The 26,875-nt window shown below is 40.2% G+C and overlaps 1 long non-coding RNA gene across 5 annotated transcripts; it reads right to left on the reverse strand.

Annotated features, from left to right (window-relative positions):
* Window positions 1–1,754: 1,754 nt before the first annotated feature.
* On the reverse strand, window positions 1,755–26,150 carry LOC140712013 (uncharacterized). Of its 5 annotated transcripts, XR_012093410.1 has the most exons (6): window positions 25,682–26,150; window positions 25,089–25,276; window positions 9,878–10,029; window positions 8,755–8,810; window positions 7,154–7,313; window positions 1,755–6,899 (listed from the first exon to the last, which is right to left on the reverse strand). It is a non-coding gene; the product is annotated as an uncharacterized lncRNA (long non-coding RNA). The 5 variants fall into 5 exon arrangements; XR_012093409.1 differs by lacking the exon at window positions 9,878–10,029 and having other exon boundaries at window positions 25,682–26,146; XR_012093406.1 differs by lacking the exons at window positions 8,755–8,810; window positions 9,878–10,029 and having other exon boundaries at window positions 25,682–26,142.
* Window positions 26,151–26,875: the final 725 nt, after the last annotated feature.

A 26,875-nucleotide genomic window follows, 5' to 3' on the forward strand; every position in this document is an offset into this window, starting at 1 on the left:
GTATAAATGGAATCACCTGGTAACTTTTCCATTTTAATTTCTCTTTCCTGTGATGTAAAATGAATTAAGGCCAGATCTGCATTAACAAATTGAGAATTAAATAATATTTGTCCTTTTACAGCAGCCCCACTATTTTGATTTATATTCTGGTGGTGTAACAGCAGTTTAAATACAATTCCAGTAATTTCAAATATTTTACATCTGATGATTAGTTGCACAATATTTCTGACTAGTAGAGAGGAATAAGATTGATCATGTCTATTTTTCTTAGGTATATGGTAACCAGAGCAAAGACAGGCATTATAGCTAAAATTAGATTTCCAGTTAAACTTACTTCCCCCAGAACACTTTTAATTATTAGAACAATTGCATTAATTCTCCTCTTTACCCTGCTAATGTCAACTTTGCCATAGCCCTCAACATCACATAGTACCAATTGTGTTTCAGAAATAATCTCGAGAGTTTTAGAAATAAATTATTTTTTCAACACAGGGTTTTTAAATGTAATGTTCCAAAATATCCAGTAAGCAGCTGTAATCAATCATTGTTAACTTTCCTGTCTTCAAGCACAGAAAATATTAACATTTAATATCACAAAAGTAGGCCAGACCACTATCATCAATGTAATAGTCATCATCATTTATATCACTTATTAAATTACTCAGTACAGGAGTGCCAGGAAATGAAATAATATTGTGACTTCACTAGAGGGAGCAATTCGTTTTAGTAAATTGTATTACTTAGCTCTGTATATTTAGTAATCCTAGAGTGGATCTAGACATTTAACATAATTTGAGAATTAAAATGTACAGAATTCATGAGAGATCTCAGTGAAGATGTACTTTCATTTCAAGAGTTGTTTAGAGGTTTTCTTAAACTATCTGAGGAGAAAAGCAGGGCTTGAGAACACAATATGGAATAAGTCCAAGGTAGTGATACTTTAGCTGAACATCTGTCAGCGTTTCCATTTTGTTTCAATTTTCACACATTTGTACTTTTAGAGAAGAAATTACTGTCCACTAAAATTGGTGCAGCATGTAATTCATTAAAAGTTCAACAACCATTGCAGCAATAATAGCTAGTTTCCAAGTATCTGGTTATAAATGCAAATAAACTCCAGACTCAGTTGAATAAAGATACTTATGCTGGTTAACCACTTAAGTGACAGATGTTCAGGCCTAGTCACATTTCTGCTATACATTTCTATTACTAGCTATTTATGACAACCTCAACAGTTCACTTAGATTTGCATCCTATTTGATATGTTTCATACTCTTGGTTTTAGCCAGGAAAATGTTTTTAAGCAAAAATTAATATGGAATTAATGCAATTAATAATATTGCTACAAGTATGACTAATTATATTGTTTTGATTACATGTTAAATGTTAATGTTTAATGATATAGATCTGGCCTTTGAAAATAAAGTAAATTTTGAGTTACTATCATTGAATTAATGCCAAATCTAAAAATACAAAAGAAGCTACATTTTCAAAAATTATGGTATTATTTTATTTTAGAAATAGTTCATTCAATACATATTTAGTAAATTTCTACCTAATGATGGATACTGTTAGGGTCTGAGGACACAAAGATAAGTAAAGATCCATCTAGGTTCACAATTTAATGATCCTTATAAAATATAATTGTTTTCTAACAATTTAATTCCATTTATGTTTTTAAAAACCTATGTTTTTAAAAGCTTCCTGAAGTCTTTTACTGAAAGCAGTGGCTTTTCTCCTTTTCTAATCAGTGAGAAACCATGACAAGGACTCAGAGGTTAAAGAAAGTTTTAGTTTTCCAGTACATGAGACATGTTTAGAATATAAATTGTCAATTCTGTCTGCTCCAACTATTTACTACTATTTGTTTATATGTCTATGGGCTAGATGTTCTTCAGACTGCATTTCCCAAACTTTTCCCTAAAACCCTTCTCAAAAAAAAATGCAGTCTGAATTCTTGTGCTACTGCATTGATGGTTTTGATCTTGATTTTTACCTAGGAATGCAGAAAGAGAGCAGGTAACTGATGAATCCCTGGTAATAGTGTATTCCACATGAAATCTATCTTCTTTCCTCATTATATCATCTAAAATATTTTATAGTCCCACAGTGTTATAACAGACTGAGTTAACCATAGGCTTTTGTGAAATACAATGTATCAAGGTTTCTATGAAGTTATATTCCAAAATATTGAGATGCATATTGTTTGTTGCACTGATAGTGTCATTTCACATATTTTTGTGCTGTGAATTAAAGTATAAATATCAGTGCCACAAAGGGAAAACCATGACTGAAATATATTAGGGCTAAGGATTACACAGTGGAGATGGACAAATTTTCTTTTAAGTGAAATACTGTGAAAACTCACTTTATGACAAAGAAAAGGAACACTGGATTTCAAAAATGTTCTATATACTTATAATAATGAGATATTTTTATATTGGCATGTAATTTATGGAGACAGTTGAGAAAACAGAAATCCATTCATTTTACATTTTAAAGTTTATCTTCTTTTAAAATTATGTGAGGTTAGTTCTCATTACAGTAAATAAGTACATATCAATAAAAATTATACTCCATATTGAAAAACATTCTGGCAATGTGTTACTTGTTTATGCTATAATGTTCTTAAAACTAAATCTACAAACATAATGTAAAAGTCGCTTTAGAAGTTAGAAGCCCTAGCCCTTTCAAAAAGGGAGCTAAATACATTAATTTTTTTAGTATTTTAATATTTAACATTGAGTCACACATAACCATCCAATATGAAAAGTGGGGTCTTCCTGTCATCATCAGAAATCTACTTTCTTATACATTTTAGATTCTAAACTCAGACCAATTGAGTTTTTAGAGAAACTTAATTTAATTGCAGTATGTATTGAAAATGAGAGTTCTCCATTCTCCTTAATGATGATTTGTATTACCTCATTTTACCATTGCAAGGAAAATGTATTTATACCTATTTGGAAATCCTTGGCCCTTGGCTTTTTGTGTATTTGCAGTTTACAAATGTTAATCCCAGTGGATCCTAGGGACTGGTAAATGCTTATAGGCTAGGAAGGTACTTTATAAGAAGTGAAAAAAACAGACATTCCCTTTCAGTGATAAAGCAAATAATTTAAAAACTTTAAGCTAGAATCTAAACACCTTGGCATAGTAACTAAGGTTTTGAAAGGCAATTATACATAATACATGAATGTTTTTACACATATTTCACTTTATATTTTTTCTACTTAATCTATATTAATAATATAAAACAAAAAGAAATCTGCTGGACAAATAAGGCTTAGCCTGAAGAAGCAATGATAAGAAAAAGTCCTGAACATAAGATTTTTTTCAAGACAGCAATTGAAGAATGGGCTTTTATATGAGCTAGGCTCTTGAGGAAACAGCTCAGAACACTGGGGCTCTATAATGTCAAAGAGAAGTTTACTTCAGACTTAAAGTCAGCATTTTCACATATGTTATTCTACTGATAATAGGATTAATGTCTTAATAACTTTGCAAAATGAAACTATTAACAAAATATTTTACAATTACCAGGCTCTTCATCTTCAATGCACAATAGACAACACATAAATGTTTGTATAACATTTATATATGTTCTACATAAATGTTAAACCCAGTTTCTATGTGGTAAAACTGAGAAGAGTCTTAACTTCAAAGACAACTGGTAAAAGACTATGGCTTTATTTTCCACATTTCTATTTAAGGAAATATTATTACATTAGGCAAAATCATTGATATGCTTTGGTTCTATGTCCCCACCCAAATCTCATGTCTAATTGTAATTCCCATATGTTGAAGGAAGGGCCGGATGGGAGGTGATAGAGTCACAGGGCTGAATTTCCCCCTTGCTGTTCTTGTGATGAAGTTCTCAGGAGATCTGGTTGTTTGAAAGTGTGTAGCACCTCCCGGATCACTCTCTTCCTCCTGCTCTGCCATGGTAAGATGTGCTTGCCTCACCTTCATTTTCTGCCATGATTGTAGGTTTCCTGAGGTTCCTAGTCACACTTCCTGTTAAGCCTGTAGAACTGTGAGTCAGTTAAACTGCTTTTTGTCATAAATTACCCGGTCTCAGGTAGTTCTTTATAGCAGTGTGAGAATGGACTAATACAATTATCTAATAAAGAGTATTGCAGATATATTGCTGTTCTTATATTATCCCTACAATAATTTCTAAGTTGTTTTTAAGAATTAGGGCATGAACTCGTCTTCTCTAATTCTTTTTATTATTCAAGAAAAAAAAACTATGTCTTTTAAGGGACCCCAAAATTGTGAGTATTACATAGAGAATTAAGAATTTAACATCCTGCCAGGGGCTGAGTGTGGTGGCTCACGTCTGTAATCCCAGCACTTAGGGAGACTGAGGCAGGCAAATTCCTCATTCTCAGGAGTTTGAGACCAGCCGGGGCAACGTGGTAAAACCCTGTCTCAAAAACAAAAATTAAAAAAAAAAAAATTAACTGGTCATGGTGGCGCATGCCTGATACCTGTAGTCCCAGCTGTAGACTGAGACAGGAGGTTGGCTTGAACCTAGGAGGTGGAGGTCGCAGTGAACCGAGATTGTGCCACTGCACTCCAGCCTGGGTGAAAGAGAGAAACCCTGTTTCAAAAAAAAAAAAAAAAAAACAATCCTGTCAGGGATGGTGGTTTATGCCTGTAATCCCAGCACTTTGGGAGGCCAAGGCAGGAGGATATCTTGAGCTTAGGAGTTCAAGACAAGCCTGAGCAACATAGTGACCTCATCTCTACAAAAAATTAAAAATTAGCTGGTGTGGTGGCATGTGTTTGTAGCCCCAGCTACTCAGGAGGCTGAGGTGGGAGGATCACTGGTGCCCAGGAGTTCAAGGCTGCAGTGAGCCATGATTGTGCCACTGTACTCCAGCCTGGGTGACAGAGCAAGACAAGAAGAGGAAGAGGAAGAGGAAGAAGAGGAAGAGGAAGAGGAGGAAGAAGAAGAAGAGGAGGAGGAGGAGGAAGAAGAAGAAGAATTGTGTAACTTTGGTTTACTGACTGAAAGTTTAACACATGTGTGGCATATAATGGACCGTCCTGATAAGCCTCAGACAGTATTAAAGAAATGATTCTCACTAAATGATTTGTGCTTATCTTCTTTGTACTTTGTGATATGCAAGTTAGCTTTAGATTTTAGAAATCATTCTAACACAAAGTGTTTTTACTTCAAAATGAAGCCAAAGTTGGGAATCTGAATCTTAGCTTCAAGAAATACGTTTATCCTGGAAAAGCCTTAAAAAAAATCTTTAGACCAAATACTAATGAGAGGTATCTTCCTCTGTAATGGTCTTTTGGTCTTTCTGCTTCGTATCTAGATGCTGGTGTTAACTGGGAAAATACTTAAATTACATTCCATGGATCTGCAGAAAGTTCACTGTGTCACCTAAGATGGTACTTCTACAAGGCTTTGGAGCTTTGGGTAAGGGAGTGCCTCTAAAATTTGCTGGTTTATTGCAGAAAACTGAGTGTATCTTAGATTAAATGGGAAAGCAGCCTTATGGCCATTTTGTAAAGTTTATCCAACATTCCAGTCTAGGATTTTTCTGAACTACCGTTTTTATAGGTGGTAATCCTGCCTATGTTTCAATTTTTCCAATGTGGAAGTCATTATTGTGTTAAAGAATTTGAGGCCAGGCGTGGTGGCTCACGCCTGTAATCCCAGCACTTTGGGAGGCTGAGGCGGGTGGATCACGAGGTCAGGAGATGGAGACCATCCTGGCTAACACGGTGAAACCCCGTCTCTACTAAAAAAAAAAAATACAAAAAATTAGCCGGGCATGTTGGCGGGCGTCTGTAGTCCCAGCTACTCGGGAGGCTGAGGCAGGAGAATGGCGTGAACCCAGGAGGCGGAGGTTGCAGTGAGATAGTACCACTGCACTCCAGCCTAGGCAACAGAGACTCTGTCTCAAAAAAAAAAAAAAGAATTTGAAGCATCAAAAAATGCTTCCATATATTTTGTTGAGATCTATGATTCTACAACATTTAGCCTTTTGTTCTTTTTCTCCCCTTTGAAGAAACATAGGATATGCAGAATATATCTTTTATTTCTTCCCTGCACTACTGGTTTAAATAGATGTATAGATACCATGTCATTCCTTAGTCTACTTAAGGTTAAACATCACCAGTTGACTGAAGCACTCCTCATGTTATGTTTTGTTGTTTTCACTATCTTGATATTACTTTAGTGCTCTCAATATCTTTACCAATGTCTGTCATACTATATGACTCAAGCTATAAACAATATCCTACATTGGTGTAAGTCTAGAAGTGAACTATTAATAGATGATATGAAACCTTTATTCAATTGATGCAGACAAAAGCCACATAATAGTTTTAAACAGTCTTACCATTGCCTCATATTGAGATTGCTGCATAATAAATTACCCCAAAACTTAGCCTGGTGTCACGGTGCCTGTCTGTAGTCACGGCTATTTGAGAGGCTGAGGTGGGAGGAACACTTGAGCCCAGGAGTTCAAGGCTGTAGTCTGCTACTATCATGCCTATGAATAACCACTGCACCCCAGCTTGGGCAACATAGTGGGATCTTATGTCTAAAAATAAATAAAAAATAATTTAGAAAAGTAGTGGCTGAGAACAACAATAAACATTTACTATCTCACACAGTCTGTGTAGCTCAGGAATTTGGGAACAGCTTGGCTGGGTGATTCTGGTTCAGTGTCTCTCATGAGATTGTGGTTGACATTTCAGCTGGGGCTACAATCCTCTGAAAGCTGTCTGAGGCTGAAGGTCTGCTTCTAAGATGGCTCACTCACATGGCTGTCAAGTTTATTCTAGCTCAGTTTCTCACCAATGAACTTCTCCATAGGACTGCATGAGTATCTTCATGACATTATATGATGGCTGTCTTCTCCCAGAATGATCTGAGAGAGAGAGAGAAAGAAAGAGATCCAAGCCACAATCTCTTTTATGTGCTAGCCTTTGAAATCACACATTGTCATTAACATAATACACTATTGGTTCACAGGTCAGCTCTATTCAGTATGGGAGGGGGCTACACAGTAGCGTGAGTACCAGAAAGCAAGGATTATTTGGAGGTCATCTTGTAGGCTGGCACTAGAGTCTAACCTCTATCTCCCAATGACTAACCTCCATCCCACATGCAAAGAATACTTACATATTCTCAAGACCATCAAAAATCTCGTTCCATTACAGCATCATCTCAAAGGCTACAATCTTGCTGTTCCAAACAGATCCAGATGTGAATAAAGCTTTTTGAGTGTGGTTCCTTGAGTATAGCTCCTTGAGTAAAATTCCTTGATCTGAAGATCTGTGAACTAAAGAGATAAAAAGTATGCTCTTCTTTACCCACATACACACCCAACATACAGTGATGTGCCATAAATAAGATAACCACTATAGACACTCCTGTTCAAAGTGTGGAAAACAAAAGGCATATAAGAGTCATTGATCCATAGCAATTTTGAAATCTGGCTAGGCAAATATTGAACTAGTATTCATTCCTACTGCTTCCTGGGAATGATTCTCTATGACTCTTGGTTTAGACCTTTGAAGTTTTGGCTCTATCTTCTGAACCAGCTTATTTTTCTGTGAAAAAGGTAGCCTAGGTTTGCAGCTGTATATTTTTCCTAGTCTGGTTCCTGCCAGTAGAAATTTGGAGGTACAAAAGCCTCTTTTATTGTGTTCTCTTCAGTTCAACCTGTTGATGTTTCTAACAGTGAAATACTCTTAAAAACTTTGTAAGTCTCCTGTGAATCTTACTGGGGTTAATTTCATTATACAAAAGCCACACCCGCAAATCTGTTTGAAATAAGCTCTGCTCTACTTAGAGCCTGTGCTGAGATTATTCTTAAGCTTCTTAGAACCTCTAGTGTGACTCAATGAGTTCTCTGAGGTACAACCTTAGATCTTTCTAAGGCCTTAGCAAAGGATTTTATAATCACATCCTCAGCTTCATTTTTACACCATAGTTGTCTGACATCTGGCAGTGTCTGAGTTTGCTCTTTGTCCAGAAGCCATTTCTTTATTTTAGCATTGTTTCCCATCTTGAGAAGCTAGCAATTTTCAAGGCCAGCAAGTTTCAGCTTCTTTTGGTTTGACAATCTGTCCTTTAGCTTATCTTCTTCTCTCTCACATTTTACTATAAACAACAAGAAGAAACCAAGTGGCACCTTCCAAACTCTGACTGGAAATTTTTTACCTAGATCATCCATTTTATTAGATACAATTTCCAGTTCCACAGTATTGCAGGTAACTGTATTGCTTAACTTTCTGCCACTGTATTAAAACTATCCCCTTTTCCTCCGGTTTCTGATAATGATTTCCTCAGCAGAAGCCTCCTCAAAGATGTCAGGCTTATTAATAATAGTCTATTGAAGACATCTTCAGCTGTCACTAACACTCTCTTCAACATCTTTCAGTTTCTGCCATTGCCTAATTCCAGTGCCTCTCCTATATATTTAAAATGTGTAAAAATGGCAGCAACTCACTTCCAAATATATTAGTTGTCTATTCATGTGTAGGAAATAACCACAAAACTTGATGACTCAAAACAATAACCATTTATTATCTCATTCCTGAATTTGACAGCTACTTAGCTAAATGGTTCAGGGTGTCTAATGAGGTTGGATTCAAGATATTGGCTGAAATTGCAGCATCTAAAAATTTGACCATGGCTGTAAATTCTGCTTCCAAGATGCTCCCTCACATGGCTGTTAAGTTCATGCTGGCTGTTGACAGGCAGCCTCAGTTGCTTACCACATGGACATCTTCTTAGGGCTGTCTGTGTGTCCTCATGACATGGCAGCTACCTCCTCCAGAGAGAGTGATCAAAAAGAAAGCAAGGCAAAAGTTGCTGTATATTTTACGTGCTATTCTTGAATGCCACACATCGTTATTTCCACAATATTCTATTAGCTACATAGGGAAACTTCATTCATTGGAGAGGGGGTGGGGCATGACATTGCAAGGGAATGTGAATTATAGGAGCCTGGAATCATTGAGGCCATTGTGGAGGCTGGCTACCATATTCACTGAAGTCCCTGATAATTTAATTTTGAGATGCTTCATTCCTTTTGGTATTAATTGATTTTTTGAAACCTAAACTGTACCCCAATCTATCATTAAGTTTTTAGTTGTAGTTTCAGTTCTGTATTTCAACCTCTTCAGATTTTTTTGAATTTTACTTCTGTCATATCAATAATACTCTTGAGCTTTGAATTATTAAGCATGCTAAGTTATAAAATTTTTGAAATCCAACTTATTAATAAAAATGTTGCTAAACACTTGTGTCTCCAGGCCTATATACACTTACAAAGTTCATAAAATAAGTACATATATCTTTACGTCCACCATTATAGAAATGACACACACACTAAATTCGCTTTTTTGTTAGATATAAATAGGAGTCTAGTTCCCCCATGCACTATGATAATATAGTATACTAAGCAGTGGGCAACTCCAGGTTCACCAGGAACTCTAACATATTTTTTTAAAGACTAGATTAATTATACTGACAAAAACCTTAAGAACTGAGTACTAAAAATTATAAGTTCTAAATTTTCTAATTTGGAAAACTAAAACTTATAATCGAATTGCTAGAGTTGTACACAAAATACTAGCCTCTGGCAAAATTATGAGGTAGGATAAAGTCATCAAGAATAGAGATGATATGGTTGTTTTCTCCCCTTGGATTTAGCAAGGTGCCTTATTTCCAGTAGATCTTTAGCAAATATTTCTTAATTGATGAACTTGTTAATAAATTATTGGCAGATTATGCCCTCAAGTCTCTTGGTATCTGTATTAGTCAGTTTTCACGCTGCTGATACAGACATACCCAACACTGGGTAATTTACAAAAGAAAGAGGTTTAATGGACTTACCATTCCACATTGCTGGGGAGGCCTCACAATCAAGGCAGAAGGCAAGGAGGAACAAGTCACATCTTACATGTATAGCAGCAGGCAAAGAGAGAAGGAGCTTGTGCAGGGAAACTCGTCTTTTTAAAAGTATCAGATCTCATGAGACTTATTCACTATAATGAGAACAGCATGGGAAAGAATTGCCCCCATGATTCAGTTACCTCCTGCTGGGTCCCTCCCACAATACGTTGGAATTCAAGATGAGATCTGGGTGGGGACACAGCAAAACCATGTCAGTATCCAATTTCTCCTTCCCCAAAGAACCTTCCCTTGGCACCCTAAAAATGCCCCCAGTGTTCCAAACTGAGAGTATTTTAAAATCTCCAACTATACAATCAAACTTTGACTATTTCTGATAAGGAAAAAGTTGGACATTCTAAGAAAATTTAGGGATCATTTGTTATCAATGCCTTAATCTATAATAGACTATCTAATGGTGTAGATTTCCTAATAAAGCTGACAAGTAAAAGTTTGAGGCAAGCTTCTGGCTGCCTTGCAAACCATAATAATTGTCATTTCTTGATCTCTCAGTAAGGTCAGTCTTAGATGAACATGTTGAGTTTCATTCTTTACCAAACATCTGGACTTCCTGATGCTGGGATTCTAAAACTTTATTTCTTTTTAGCTGCCTTGCCATGAGTGATTCCCTTTCTTGTTCATCCAACTTAAGAAACTCCTCTGGAAATAAATAGCATTTCTGAGTTTTGTTAATAACCTTCTCATTCAGTCACATAAGTTCAAAAACTTGAAGTTACTTGTTCTTTCTCTAAACCCTGTCATCCTTTATTTTGGCGGTCTTCCTCAGCGTTGTCTTCTTTTTTTCTCTACCATAATCCCAGTTTAAACCCTTTAGTTTAGTTCTTGTTGCAGTTCATCTGGCCATGTATTCTTGCCCCATTAACTCACTAAAGCACAGCATCTTTCCGTTTATTCACTGGTCAGAAACCCCAATGGCAATCCCATATCCTCACTGCCTATACAATAAACTCTAAACTTCTTAGCTTAGTTTTCTATGTCTGCCACATTCTAGCCACAGTTTAGCATTCCAGACTTATCTTCTACTATTACTTCACACTGGATTATTCTTGGTTCACCAAACTCATCCCACATCTACCATCAAGTCTTGATTTTTTTTTTCTTTTCTTCTTTTTTTGTTTGAGATAGGGTCTCACTCTGTTGCCCAGACTAGAGTGCACTGGTGTGATCTCGGCTCACTGCAATCTCCACCTCCCAGGCTCAAGTGATCCTCTCACCTCAGCCTCCAGAGTAGCTGGGATTACAGGAATGCCAACACACCCAGCTAATTTTTGTATTTTTTGTAGAGATGGAGTTTTGCCATGTTGCCCAGGCTGGTCTCAAACTCCTGGGCCCAAGTGATCTTTCTACCTCAGCCTCCCAAAGTGCTAGGATTATAGGAGTGAACCACTGTGCCAGTCTTTACTATGCTTTTTATTCTGCCTGAAATGATTTTCTGATGCTTTTATTAAAACTCTGCCCGGCTGGGCATGGTGGCTCACACCTGTAATCCTGTAATCCCAGCACTTTGGGAGGCCGACATGGGCAGATCACGAGGAGATCGCGACCATCCTGGCTAACACGGTGAAACCCCGTCTCTACTAAAAATACAAAAAGTAGCTGGGCGTGGTGGTGGGCGCCTGTAGTCCCAGCTACTTGGGGGGCTGAGACAGGAGAATGGCATGAATCCGGGAGGCGGACGTGGCAGTGAGCCGAGATGGTGCCACTGTACTCCTGCCAGGGAGACAGAGTGAGACTCTGTCTCAAAAACAAACAAACAAACAAACAAACAAATAAATAAATAAATAAAACCCTGCCCATCTTTCAAAGTCAAAATCAAAAGAAATCTCAAACATGATGCCTTGATCATCCCAGCTAGAAGTATTCTCAATCGTTTCTGAAAGCCCATCATACTTTGTACCACTCCTAAGGTATTCACTGAATTCTAACATAAATTTCAGTTATTTGCCTACATGATTTATCTCTTCTTGTGTATTTTAAGCTTCCTGAGAGCATTGGTTTCCATTTTACGCATAGTGGTTAACACATTTGCCTTACTTAAAAGTGGTTCTTCATGAGTTGGAATCATGAAATGAGTTGGCTAAGTATTATACATTGGTTTGGGGGTGCTGGGTAGGAGCAGAGTATAGTGTTGTTAAAAGAAAAACCTTTAGAGGTCAAATGATCCCAGATTTAAATTCAATTTTACTAATTCTTAACTGAATGATCTTGGACAAATTAATTATTAATCTCTTGGTACCTCAAGTTCCTCATTGGTAAAACGGGAATAACAATGCCTATTTCATAGATTTGTTGTCAGCATTAAATGAGATATAAATTAGGTACAAAATACTTTTTTTTTTTTTTTTTTTAAGACAAGGTTTTGCTCTGTCACCCAGGCTGGAGTGCAATGGCGTGATCACAGTTCACTGCAGCCTTGACATCCCAGGCTCAGGTGATCCTCCCACCTCAGCCTCCAGAGTAAGGCATGCACCACCATGCCTGGCTAATTTTTGTAGAGATTCGGTTTTGCCATGTTGCCCAGGTTGGTCTTGAACTCCTGGGCTCAAGCAATCCTCCTGCCTCAGCGATCCTCTCCAAGTGCTGGAATTACAGGCATGAGCCACTGCACTTTGCCAAAACACTTATCTTAATGAATAATTATGATTTTCTTATCCTCTATTGTGCCTAGCACAGAGTCTTGTAATAGTGCTCAACAACTTTTTATTAAACAATTTAGAAAACAAAAACATATCATTAATTTTGATACATCTTAAATATTCACGTGTATTTAACAAGAAAAATCTTAGATATAACAGAGTGGATAGAAATGGCAGGGTAGATAATGGAAATAAGATGCTGCATTTTTTAAAGTGAATGAGAAGATATTTAATTTTTGACACAGACTGTGTCATCGTCTTAACAACAGAATATGCTGGCAATTCCTTAATATTTTCTAATGGGAAAATTGGAGAAAGCCAATTACCTATTGTTAGTTCAAATAGTTCACATCTTAAATTACATATAAAAATGTTTGAATACTGAAGCTTATGGGAGGCCTGGGCAGGCTTCAGATTCTCAGCCAGTGGGGAATTTTTGTGCCAGACCACCCACTGCAAAAGTGAAAAGCTGGTACCTTTGCCAGTGTGGATATCTCTTCAGAGGAGTGCTCTAGGCTGTTGTAACCATTTCCCCCAGGAAGACTGAGGGGAAAAGAATACATGAGAAATTACTGGACAAACACTGTCCAAGTTTCAAAGTAATAACCAAAACTGGAATTAATGCCCTTAACATCACCACTCTCCCAAACCTAAATCTGTTTACATAGATTTGGGACGACTTATTTTGAGTCTGCTTCTTTTGGGGACACAAACTTATATGAATAAAGCTAGAATTTCAAGGCAAGTCACGCTATTTAGTTATAGTTTGATTCAAATTTTTTGTTTATTTTTAATCATCTTTCTCAAAAATGTCTTTAGAAACAAGTCATTCAAGTAGTAATGCTAAAATGGCATTTACATTTGAAATTCTATTTCATTTTTGGGGGATAAACTTATAAAAGCAAAAGAGACATCCAAATAGTGGTAAGTTAAACCTGGAGAAGGTGTGGAAAGGTGCACCTAATCTTTACTCATAACGTTTACATTTTGTAAAGACTAATATTTAATGTATTTTATTTTAAAGATATCAGCTCATCTATAATTAGGAACAGTGTGAAAATCTAGTGTCTTGGACTAATGTAGAGCAGCTGTTTATGAAAGTGCCTGAAACATAATAGACCTTCAATAAATATTATTGTGTTGGCAAAAAAGCTTAACAGGTGTGGGTGTGTGTACACAACTCTCCTTCCTCACCCCCTCAATAATTCCCAGGCAGTGTTAGTAGAGGACCACTAGAAGATGAAATTTTTCTGCTTACACATGAGCATCTGAGGATCCCAAAAGACTATCTCAAATCCTGGCTTCAGAGGCACTTTTTCTTGCTCTCTAGGGGAGAGACTATTTATGGGGGAGGGAGGGAACACTAGTCTATTGAATCAGGAAACCTTTTCCAAGTGACAGAAACCCAATTTGAACCACCTTAAGCAAAACAGGAAATATGCTGACCAGAGTAGCAAAATCTCAGGAAGGACATTTAACTGGACCTCCAGAATCATAGTAACAGACAGGAGAGAGAGCAGGACTCTCTCTCCCTCCAACTCTCATCCACGCTTCTCTCTGAGTCTGTCTTAACAGAGACTAAAATCTTCTGCCCTGGAGAACCTGGACTTCTGACAACTCATCTCTTCATCTTGAAAAGCACTGCTTCTCCTTTCGAAATTATCATTTGAAGATTTCTGTGGAAGGACACAAAAGGCAGCCAAGCTCACGTGCCTACTCTTGTGAATACAGAGATCAGTTCTAGAATTGGCGGCATCCGTTAGAACAATGTAGCACAAGTAAAGAGAAGAACAGGATCCCCTGAAAAAGGACAGTTCTGTTTCCAGAAAGGGGGACGTGCTGGGGAGACAAAATAAGTATTTCTAAGATTATATTTTTAAAAACCAGAATTATATTTACTAAATGTGAAATAAAGGTATCGTTTTCAATTGCTTTCTGTTTTACATAAAATGTTTTTCTTTGCCTTCTAGTGCTTATCTCATCTTTCTTCTGGCACAAATGCTTTTCTTACACAGCATCACTAAGTCCTATCCCTTCCCTCCTCCAAATCTGCACTTAATATTTACTTCCTTGGACTTCAGGTAAAATTTGGTGAATTGATTACGTTTGTTTCTCCCTGTTTTGCCCAGAGTGCTATTAAAGTGGCAGCGGAAAAGAAAAAATAAATAAAACCCCAAGTGCAGAGGAAGAGAGAGACCATAACAGATGAAAAGTGATGAAAAATTTGGGAATATAGAATGCAGGTGGTGAAGCAACAGATTACCCCAAAACGTAGCATCTTAAAATGATAAATATTTGTTATCTCATCCCAGTTTTAAGGTTGAAGAATCTCACAGCAGTTTAGCTGGGTATTTCTAGCTCAGAGACTCTCAGGAGGTTGCATGTACGTTGTTTTCTGGGGCTGCCATTATTTGAAGAGCTGGAGAATCTGCTTCCAAGCTCACTCACATGGCTGTTGGCAGGAGATTTGAATTTCTCACCATAAAGCTGCTCATGAAATACTAATTACGATGGAAAAAGCATAATGTTAATAGAGAAGCTATCAAATAACTTTTAAATATTAAAGTAATGAAGGAGACACCACCTTAAGTAATGAATTAACATAATCAAGTATTGAAAAATCACTATGTGTGCCTCCTGATATGATGCAGGAAGAACATGGCAGCAGTATGATATCCTGAATATCATAAAAATATATAATCTGAGTCTAATCATGCAAAAATAGCTCAAAGGGCAAGCTGTGAGATGCTACGAAATTACTGATCTCTAATCTTCGAACGTGTTAAGTTCATAAAAGTGTGTTAGGTGCTTTGATATGGTTATGGAAACACACAGGAGGGGCATGTTGACCTAACCTAACACCAGAGTGTCAGGGAGGCCTTTCCCAAAGTAGGAACATCTAAGCTGAGATCTGGAGTTAGCCTTAAAAAGGGTCAATAGGGGTGGAGAGAAGCAAAAAAGGAGTGAACAGGTCATAATGTACAAGGCCAAGGAAAAAAATCACTTGATCTTATGCCGACTGATATATGTGTATGTGTGTATATATGTGTATATATACATAACCATACATATGTATATGTGTATATTTTTGTAATTATATGTATATATATAAAGAAGGTATGTGTATATATGTGTGTGTGTATGTGTGTATATATATCCTTTTCTTAATATCAGCAAGTTGGCTGCTTTTCCTATCATGTCTAAAATGTCACGTCAAACTGCCTTAACAAGTTGTCCATTGCTTTAGTATAGGAAATGTGCACTGAAACACATGTGAAAGAGTAAAACATCTTTACCTTTGATTGGCTCGGTTACTATAATCTCTACCTTTTTCTTTCACTACTCATCTCCTAAGATAACTAGGAAATATTATTTTCATAGCACTTTTAATTTATGAGTCATATTTTCTAATTACATCAGCAGAAAGTGATACAGAAGACTAGCAATTCTTTGGTCCTGTCACATTGTGCATAACTTGAGTCCTATTCTAGTTCTGCCTCTTACATTCATTACCCAGGCAGCCTGAGGCAAGTTACTTCTGAGAATCAGTTTTCTTATCTGTCAAATAAGGAAATAATATTATCTACTTTATAGTATTCTTGTGAGAACTGATTGAGATAATATTAATATATAAAAGGCACTGGCACAATTCCTGGCTCATAGAAAGTACTCACCAAACTATCTTCTGCATCACTGTATATTGTTATACTTAGAAATGGTTATGAATAAAATAAAGGTAAAACATGTTAAGAGTACTGTGAAAATAATATTGACCCATTGCTTTATGAGAGTGTAGATAATTTTTTAAATTATAGTGACTGAGACAACCAAAGAAAATGTGTCAAATCTGTTACCTTTTTGTGAGTTTCCAGTCATCTTCCCCCCAGGTTTCTGGAATCTCCAGCCATCTCCCTGCAATGCCGACCCGAACTAGTGGTTTTCCACTAGAGACTGGGGTCTTTGAAAGTTCTGCAGCCGTTGCAAAACCCACTGCATTAAAATTCATTAAAATTTCTCTACCATTCCAGTCCCTATCATTTTATTTATTTGTTTGTTTATATATGTATTATTTACTTATTTAGCACAATGAGGTGAAACTTTTTTTTTTTTTTGTATATGTTAAGAGTTACCAAAATGCTCCATGGATGTTTCATCAAAGGTAACACCATTCTTCCCACTGTTTGCAGTGAAGTGTGCCTAGTTTGTTGTTTAGGTAACAGCTGGGAAGTAGAAGTGGATATGGTTAGTGCTCTAAGGAATATTCTACCACCCATAAGTTCATCAAAAATGTGTGAGGCCTACTGGACAAAAATGAGTAGAAATAAAAATAACTATAACTTGTTTGGTCTGTGACCCTAATCAAAGTCTGATTGGGTTATGTCTTTCTTTTTCTTTCTTTCTTTTTTTTTAGACAGAGTCTTTCTCTGTTGCCCAGGCTGGAGTGCAATGGTGAGATCTCAGCTCACTGCAACCTCCATCTCCCGGGTTCAAGCAATTCTCCTGCCTCAGCCTCTCGAGTAGCTGGGATTACAGGTGTCCCCCCACCACTCCCGGCTAATTTTCTGTATTTTTAATAGAGATGGGGTTTTGCCATGTTGGCCAGGCTGGTCTTGAACCCCTGACCTCAGGTGATCCACCCGCCTCAGTCTCCCAAAGTGCTGAGATTACAGGCATGAGTCACCATGCTCGGCCTGGGTTAAATATTTTTTGTTGTTTTTGGATAAATATTTTTAATTTCTCAGGTTTTTATGTCTCTAAGAATAAAAAAAAATCTTTGTCCATAATATATTTTGATACACTATATTTTACTACAAATTTCGAGCAGTGAAATTTTAAAAAGCATAAAGTAAAGGAGAATTGGACATCATAATCCCTTAACTAGTAAAATGACTCTAGAAAATTGCAAGCTGGAAACTTCTGTTACCTATGTGTCTCCTACCTTTTATACTTCCCTTACCACACATATTCCCGAAACTAGATTTTTCAAACCTTCTTTATTTTAATAATATATTAGGAAATACTAAAATTTGTTCAGTATCTTATGAACCCTGATTATGAGTCAGCATCCTGAAACTACTCTGATGTAGGGAAGATGCCAGCAGTGTTGAAAAACATTATGATGGAATTTCTGCTATAGAATTCTTTTACACGTCTAGTTTGTTGGGAAAAGGATTATAAATTAATTAGAATTAAGCTGAGATTTAATTTATGCCAATTCAATAGATTTTAATGTCTTTGAACTTTTGTTTTTGTGAACAAAGATTTTAATTGTAACATTTGGTCAATAGGCATTTATTGAACATCTACTCTGTTACAAGGTATTGTGCCAGGCCACCACAAGAAGCCAAAAAAAAAAAAAAAAAAAAAGACCCGCAAAATCTTAACTCATAATAAAACATCCCATATGGTAATTGCCAAAGGAGTAATATGGATGAAAGTTAGTTTGGGAGTATGGGAACAATAATTGCCCAGAAACAAAATGAAAAAGTAAAAAGGGAGAGAGTCATGAAATTTAGAATTAACCACTAAGTGAGATTTTGGAAGAAGTTAGAAAGGAAAAGAAGGAGCCAAAGGAGGGTGAAATGTGGCAGCCCTTCTGTGAAGTTAAAGATATGTTTCAACCAAGTTCTAATCTAATGAGTAGCGGGATGACAATGAAGGTGTTTCTCAATTTTACAAGGAAGAAACATCACAATAAAATACTGCCAAGCCAATAAAAAGAGTATATAGCACAAGAAAAACAGATGCATTTGTGTGAAAAGATGTGTAAACTTTATGTACTAAAAAACAGATGCATTTGTGTGAAAAGATGTGTAAAGTTTAGTACATAAACTTTACACGCTTTTCAGTGTTTTCTTGGAACACATGAATTTGACAATGCGTGTGAGTCCACAGATGGTAGTTTCAGGGAAGGAGGAGCTTTCAAGGTGAGAATGGCAAACTGGAGATTTCTCACTTTGGTGGTCATAATGCCAACAGTCATGTTGCCTGGGTGAAAGAAGCCTGCTCACTCACTCTCCCAGCCTCTCCAGCATGCAGTGGGGCTTCATTAAAGAGTGTGCACAGTTCTTTTTGTGCTCTGAAAAGACAAGCTATACAATATTGCATGCTTTACTTATTCTACCTGAAACTTTTATTGTTCATAGAAGCACTCCATATTCATAAGTACAAATGGTTTACAGGTAGACTCTTGACTGAATAAAATAATGTATCATATCTGGAAAAGTGAACACTACAAACAATCTGAAGCCTTAATTCAAAAGAGAAGATAAGCAGGGCATAATCCAGGAGCAGCCAAAATTCTGGGGACAGTCGCCTGTTGTAGAAGAAGGGCAATAATAAAGGAGGAAATGAAGAAGGTAGAAAATAAAGGGAAAGTAAAGAAAAGGAACGGAGAGAGAGACTTAAATTTCTCTCATCCATGAAGCTGTGTTGATAGCTATTCCTAATCCCCCATTCTCTGACAAGGCATTTTGTGTAAATGCAGGGTCCAGCAGAGACTTTGTGTTGCCAGGCTGCTCCAGCCACTGTGGTCTCATCCTCTCTCCACCTCCATGGTGGCACCCCACCCAGATTCCATTCTTGTCAAACTTGTTTCCAGTCACCCAAGCCCTCTAGTCTGTGACCTCTTGGTCAAACTGTCTGTTACCCAGGACACAAATAGATCGAGGGTGTCAGATAACATGGTAATTTGGTGGAGGAGAAGAGGGTTTGAGTGAACACTGCAATACCCTTTAGAATACTCCTTTCCCCAACTACTCAAACCCCTAAAAGTAAATTGCCCTTTCTCCACCTATGTTTCTCTGTCTCTAAGTCACTGAAAAGCAGCTGAGTATGTGATTCATAGTTCTTTGTATTTATTTGCTTCGATGCATTCATTGTCTCTCTAGAGCTAACTTAGTGGAACATTTGAGTCAATTCTATTTTTCTTGGGAGAGTGGAATAACATCAAGTTGGGTGCTGACGAAGTTGAGCTGTATTGCTCTATAGGAATGACATAGAGTATTGTGTGCACTGAAGTTAGAGCAGTGACACTACATGAAGTGATGAACACTCTGTAACCACATCTTAAACAGAAAGCCATTTTCACTGAGAACGAACTGATTGGTGATGTCCAATTAGTACACATACACAGCACTTGTCACATTGTTGATGCCTGCTGAGGCTCTGGAAAGCCTTGTTTACTGCATGTCTCTGCTGCCACCCTCCAACCCCTGCCAGAAATTCTCAGGATCACTACACAGGCTGTGAACACACTGAAGCAGGAGCAGTGGCCTTTGAAGAAGCTAGGATGTGACCTTGAGAGTAGTGCAACGATGCAGAGTTCTCAGCAGACATGCACACCACCACAGCCACTTTCTCACACCCCTAAGTACAGAGATTTGAGTGAATGCTCTCAGCAAAACTTCTGAGAGCAAAACTTCTGAGAGTAAATATATATATATTTACTAAGAGGTTATAATGAGTCAGGCATGCATTTAAATAAAACTATTTTGTATAAGAAAAAAACGGTCTTCTTAAGAGGCACAGGAATTGCTCTGTAGGTTGATTGGCAATTCCTGAAAGACCTAATAACATCACATCTCCCGTTTGCTTGCACCCACTTTATCTCAGATTTGTCTTCAATTTGGGGGGGGGGGTTGTGGAGGGAACAGAGGTTAGGCAGAGGGAGAGAGACAGAGACACAGAAACAGAATCATCTTCCTATTCAGGAATTTGCTGAGTGCCTGAGTCAGTAATGTTTCCAGGTGAGGGCACAGGAACTTAGGATGTGCACTGTCTTGAATTCTTCCTTCAGCTCTGTTATCTTTTGGTAAATTCTGTATATTTTGACTGGGCACGTGAGCCTAGCACATAAGTCAGTGCAGACGTATCATTTTACTTTCCATTACTTATGTTTAAAGAAAAAACAAATAGGTCAGAGTCGGAAGGAGGCAGGATCCAGACCAGTTGTGGGTGGGATCGGATGGGAGCCTAGGATTTCAGCGCGACCTCAAGCCAGGACTTCTGCGAGGTCTCAGGTCCGAGGGCTCTTGCTGCCACTCCCCACCCACTGAGCCCTGCCTCCCGGGATCCCACCCCAGGCGCCAGGGATGGCAGCAGCACGACAGTTCTCGGCCCTGTGGACAGCCGCTCCTTCTAGACTCCAGCTTTCCCCCACTAACCTTTATAAGAGATGAAAAGCTGTTCACACTTTCTCAAGTGGGAAAGAAAAGGAAATGCTCTTGTGTTAGAAGCCCTGAACCTCAAACTCCTCAAGGAGAACGGTTGACTGAGCCACCCCCCCTCCTCCAGCCCCTCATTTGTCCTCTGCTTCCTGTGGCGGAATGGTCCTTGATAAGTGGCCTCCAGAAGAGTCAGTACTTTGGGCCAGGGACACAGCTGGGGCTGCTCTAGGTGCAGAGCTCTCTATAGGTCCTCTCTCCCAGGACCGGATAGATGATTCATTTTTATACGTAACGTTTTACCCCAGTCTATAGCCGCAGCTGGTTAATGTTCAATCTCCGGGCTTCGAGAGGCAGCTCCAAGGAGGCAGGCAGGCATGACCCGTTTAAGGTATATGGCTGCTCAAGGCCCGAGAAAGGGTGAGAAGGGATGTGGCAGGGGGCTCCTCCCACCCTGGACTCCCTGGGTGGACTAGAAGAGAGCAAAGAAGCTGTCACATCTGTGGGCCAGCCTGGCGCGCGATCTTTGGAGGCGCAGCGGCAAGGCAGGGCCAGGGCTGAGTCCAGACCGCCCACGAGGCGGCCCGCCAGGCCGGGAGCTGCGGCGCGTGCGGGGTCGTCCCGAGCGCAGGCGCCAGGGCCCCCGCTTAGCCCCAGCTGGACCCCGCGGGCGGTCGGTGCAGTTCGAGCTTGTGGGCTGCTATGCCCTGCCTGAGGCTTCGGGCTAGGGATGCGGGCGGGAAGTGGGGGTGCGGCGGCAGCTGCAGATTAGATTCCGGTTTTGTTGGCCGGAGGGACGCGCAAACTTCGAGTGCCAGGCCAAGAGGGCGACCCCAGAGGTGCGTAGGTGGCCCTCCGGGTTCCCGCTTCTCCTAGTGCCTCTGAAAATACCGTTAGGGTAAAGGGAGACAGGCAGTAACTCTTACCACCACCGCCCTTCCCCCATGTCATTGGCCAAAAAATGAACATTAAGATAAAGCAGCTGTTTTAGTAAATGGAAAGCGGTAGGACGAGGTTGTAACTGCAACCCTGCTTAGACGGCCAGTGAGGTCCTAGGAAAAGCCGCCCCTGGGGGCACGTTGAGGTGGAGCGGCTGTACCTCGGGTCGTTCTAAGGGATGGAATGCGTGGTCCCCACGGAATTCATGGGTCCAAAAGGTCCTGGTCACCTGTCCAAATATCCGTACCCTGGCGCATGGCGGATGACAAGATGGCCCGGCCACCCAGAGGAAGGAGGATCCGGGATGGGGAGCTTCGCGCCGGGAAGCTGTAGCTCAGAGCTGCAGCCTAGCATTCGCAAGAGATTCTTCTTCTTTTTTTTTTCTCTCGTGTTCAAAGAAACAGATAAACAAGACACCGCCTCATCAGATAAGAACATCTCCCTCGATGTCACGGATTTCAAGAGGTAGCTGGAGAAGCTGAAGTCAGGAGTGTCTTGTGAATGAGCATCGCCCGAGGCCCAGCACCCACAGAAGAAGGGTTCTATTTTACTCTACTTTGCTTGATATTATTTTATTTTCTAACAAAGTGATTCGTAGTCTGCAACCTCAGGCTCTGAGAGGCAAAGCCCATTTCTTAGCGCTGGGGATGGCTTGCAGGGTCTCCACCTCTGTCCTCTCTCTCCCCTCAATCCCCCACCCCCATCCATCCCCTGAGCCCGCACACAGCGGGGTGAAGCTGTCCGGGAGACTAGTGGGCAACCAAATTCGGGCACCCTCTGAAGCAACGCCGAGAAGGCCCTGCAGTCGATCCAGGAGGACATAGAAAGATGCCATGAAGTTCTATTGGGTGCAGCAAGCCGCTCCCCACACACACTCCCTGTGATGCGTGCCCAGAGAAGCAGAAGCAGTTTCGAGGGCTGTTGACACACGCAGAGCGGGGAAACTCGCCCAAGAATTGGGCTGCCACTGGTCTGAGTCCCAGGTCACATTCAATAAGCTGCCCACCGCTTTCCGGGGGACAGCAGGGATGGTTCTAGATCTCATCTTTCCAGAGCGACGAGGATAAAAGTTCCTGCCCAGGACTGTGTGCGAGGTTGTCCCGCACTGCTGCAAACTGTCAGCGGAGGCAGAGAGGCTTTGCTGTTTCTGGAGAGAGGAAGCATTGGCAGAGGGAGTCTGGCTGTGAGGAATCCACCCCCAGGCCTTAGCGTGGGTACATCAGGTCCCAGCATCAGCGGGCCATTTCCTCAGTTGCATGAATGGAGGAAAAACAAAATAAAACAAGACAAAACCTTGGCTGTGGACAAAGAAAATAGGAGACGGAGAGGATGGAGGAGAAAAAGAGAGAGCACGAGGGAGGGCAAACACCTTAAACATTTTTTGCCTGAAGACTAGAAGAACTAGGTCTGGAAAGATTCATCAAAGTCCCAGGGTGCAGACACCCACCCTGCCCAGGGAGAGGCCAGTGTGTCTGCACTTCTCTTAGTCCTTCTGAAGGAAGGAAATTTAAAAAGCACTCCCCGCTGCCACCCAAAAGTAAACACTTTTACCATGTAGTCATTACATGTTTTTAAATTTTTTTAATTGTAAGGAATTTGGATGGCTCTTATAGCCATTCTTCTGCAGAGTAACTTAAGCTTCAAATAGCTCCTGTTTTCCACAGCTACTACTGAACTGTTAGCAATGTATTGTTACAAAAGGAGTAGAAATGATTTTTAAAGGTAATTAAGTAGATTTAAATATAGCTTCAATGGGGTATTTCATTTCTTGCAGGATTTCTCTAATCTTCAAACAAAATCTAAAATCAACATTTACTTTTTAAAAATGCATAAAATACTCAGCACAGAAGTGAATGAAGTTATGCATCCCAAACACAGTAAATTCTGTTTTCTATCTTTTCAGATAGACAGTCAACAATGGGAAGTCCTCCCTTTGGGGAGGGGGCAGGGAAGGATGGGAGGGGCCAAGGGTGATAAATTTTTAAGATTAGAGTAAAATTTCCCTGGGCTCATCTGCTAGAACCTGAAAAGATAAATCAGTTACATGTTTACAATGGTGTTTCTACTTAACCCTCTTTAAAAAAACTCGAATTACCATTCCCTCAAGTTCAGTTAATGCAATTGTTTGGGAAGCTGGGGAAGAAAATCTATCTTTAAAAAATATTCCTTCTGAAAATCTGCTACCAGAAATTCCTCTCGTTTACTTCCAGACTTCTCCTTCAGTCAGCCATGTTTCTTGCTTCCCGGTGCGCTTAGATTAACTGCAGTTCGTCAGGGGGTTTATAAATCAATCAATAGGGAGTCTATATTCATAAAGGCCTCTGATCTAATTACACCCCCTCCTTTTTTCCCCCTCTCTAAAAAAGTTAAATCACGGAGCCAAGGACTCCCAGGGTAGCTCCGTCGATTATGGGCGGCCGGAGGCTGGGGAGTCCCAGCGACGACAGCGGGGGCGCCCGTGGATTAGGATGTGGATTGCAGGACAGACCTTTGTTTGGTCACATTCGCGACAGGGATTGGGGGAAGGGTCGTCCTCCTTCGGAATCACGCTGGATTTTTATAGACTCGCCTTTAAAGGGCTCACTCTTCACAGGGTTAATTTATAAGGCTTTCGAGGAATATTAGGACTTTGAAGACATTGTTCATATTTTCCCATTAACTTTTTTGTTACACTCCTAACCCCCACCCCTACACCCCCCGCTTCAGCGCCTAATAGAAAGGGGGTGGGGGTGAGAGAAAAAGCAGGGCAAAGAGGCGAAGAGGATTTTGCCTTCTAATCAAATTGCTTATTCGGCCCAGGCTCTCCAACATATTTTTAAAAATTAAATTTCTAACCAAGTCGTAAACACTAAAACTCAGATTTAGGAATTGGGAGGAAGTTGAGACAATCATGGCCTGTATACACCTTTTCCCAGGTCTCCACCAATCTGAAATCGGTATTAGCGGAATGAAGAATTTGGGGCCTTGGAAATTTTTTAAGAGGCTTACTTTTTTTCTTTTCTTTTCTTTTCTTTTTTTAAAAAATAAAACAAAACCCGAGGATAGGCCAAAGACACCGAGAGAAAAAAAGGTGCCTGAGAGTAACAGGTGAGGGATGGAAGGGGCGGGGGGCGGGAAGAAAGCCCCCAGACGGCGGATCGCCTGTGCGGGGTTCCTTCCCCAGGCCTGGCAAACTTTTGAGCGCTCAAGGAGCGGGGCGGCCATAGGCTGAGGCCAGTGAGGCCTGGGAGCCTCCGGGCCCAACCTCGAGCTCGCCATTTTTGAACTCAAGCGGGGGAGGTTGGTGCTCACGCTATAGATTATGTTAAAGGTTTCTTTAAGCACTTTAATACACAACTAGCTCAGAAATCATTAAGAGACCTAGAGAAGAAGAAAAAATACCCTCACACTCACCGGTAATAAGTGTTGACATGCAGCAAAAATCGATTGAGTGGAACCGAGGTGGTGGATGCAGCGACGGCTGGAGGGGGACCCGCGCAGGGACGGGAGGGGCGAGGGGACTGACTGCACCGGCTCTGGGAGCTAGGTTTCTCTCGCAGGATGGGAAAAGAAGATGCGGAAAGGGGCAGGCGGCCTGCAGGCTAGCGGGGATGAGAGTTGGGGGGAGAACAGAGGAGAGAGTAAAATTATTCCTTTTGGAAGTCCAAGGGAAAGGAGCTGAGGTGAGAGAAATGGCCTCTCTTAGGTCCCAAGTCTCCGCCCCCAGCCTGCACCACTCAAGTCGGGGAAGTGACAACTCTTCCTAAACCTCGACTTCCATTTTTTGTTTCCTGCAGATTGATTGATTTCCTCGCGTTGTTCTAGTTCCACAACCAAACTAGGCCGAGGTACACCTCCTCTACCCAGAGCTCCCAAATCACTCACCAACCTGCAGGAGAATCAAATCCTCCCGGCTGGTCTCGTTAGCGCTTCCAGCCCCCATCCCCAAATCCCCTCTTCTAGCTCGTTCCTTCCCCTCCTCGCTTTGCCCCTCCCCGCCCCCCTACCAGGCTGAGAGGCGGAGGTGCCAGGACCGCAGGGCCCTGCGGCTCCAGAAGCCAAAGTCCGCCCGTGGGGACCGTTTTGCTCTTCACTGCTCTCAAGCGAACAACATGGACGGAGGTGTCCCTCGTCCAAAGGGCTTTTATCTGCCCCCCACTGCTGCGTGATCCCTCCGCAAGTCGGAGGCAGAGCTTTAAAAAGAAAGAAAGTTAATGTGCGTTGAGCACTGATCTTAAATCGGGGACATTATCTGCGATCTCTTTAAGTGGCAGCAGCAGTTTCTTGCAGAACAAAGACTCAGTGTCTGAGCTCCAAAAGCTTCTAGGTAAAGTTTCATTCAGATGAAAGCAACTAAAGCGCGAAAACAATGATATTCTCGGCTCCAGAAAATCGGAGGTTACTTTTTGCTCTAAGTTCCCCAGCGGGGTGTTTGTTCTCGCCCACTCTGGTTGTGCGCGGGGTTGACAAGCATAACAAAAGATCTCAGCACATCCCTCCCCCTACCTCCACAACGACCCTCGTAGCGCCATGAGGATGAATTCTCTGGGACTAAGTGGTATGTGCTTCTATTTGTTATGAAATCAAATTTCACATTTTTTTTAAGCTGAAAATCGCTGATAAAGGAGGATCGGGTGCTTAAAGTTCATTTAAACACTCACACCGGACTCATTCCCTGTTTAGATGTCAAAGGATGGGAGGGAGGGCCAGGGCTGTAATTCATCTTGATTTGCTTCATTGTCCTGCAGTTTGCAAACTATAATCCTGTATAATTTCAGGAACAAGCAGGTTTAGAATTAATGGGTCAATATTATTTAAAACAAAACACCGGGAGCATGACCTTTGCCTCAACTACATATTGCTCGACAAGACTCAGGAAACTCCACTCTAACCTCTCAACCCCTGGGCTCTTTGAGAAACTGAAGGGCTGTAGTTATTAGAAATCGTCTTTGTTTCTTTTAATGTCTCCAAAGGATTTGGAAATAGTAATGCAATATAACATGAAGGATCTCTCTACTTAAGCCTGAAAGATAAACGTGGAGGCCTAAATATTTTGAACTGGAGATGTTTCCTTGTAAATTTATTATAGATGTATTCCTCCTGAGAGAAATGCATATAAAATGTACATGTATAAATGCACAAATATTTCTCCAGAACAATTTGCTAGAAGTGTGGGTTTCCTCATAAAGGAGTAAACTTGA

The sequence above is a fragment of the Chlorocebus sabaeus genome, chromosome 7 (genome assembly GCF_047675955.1).
Source record: "Chlorocebus sabaeus isolate Y175 chromosome 7, mChlSab1.0.hap1, whole genome shotgun sequence".
In the NCBI taxonomy this organism is placed as follows: Eukaryota; Metazoa; Chordata; class Mammalia; order Primates; family Cercopithecidae; genus Chlorocebus; species Chlorocebus sabaeus.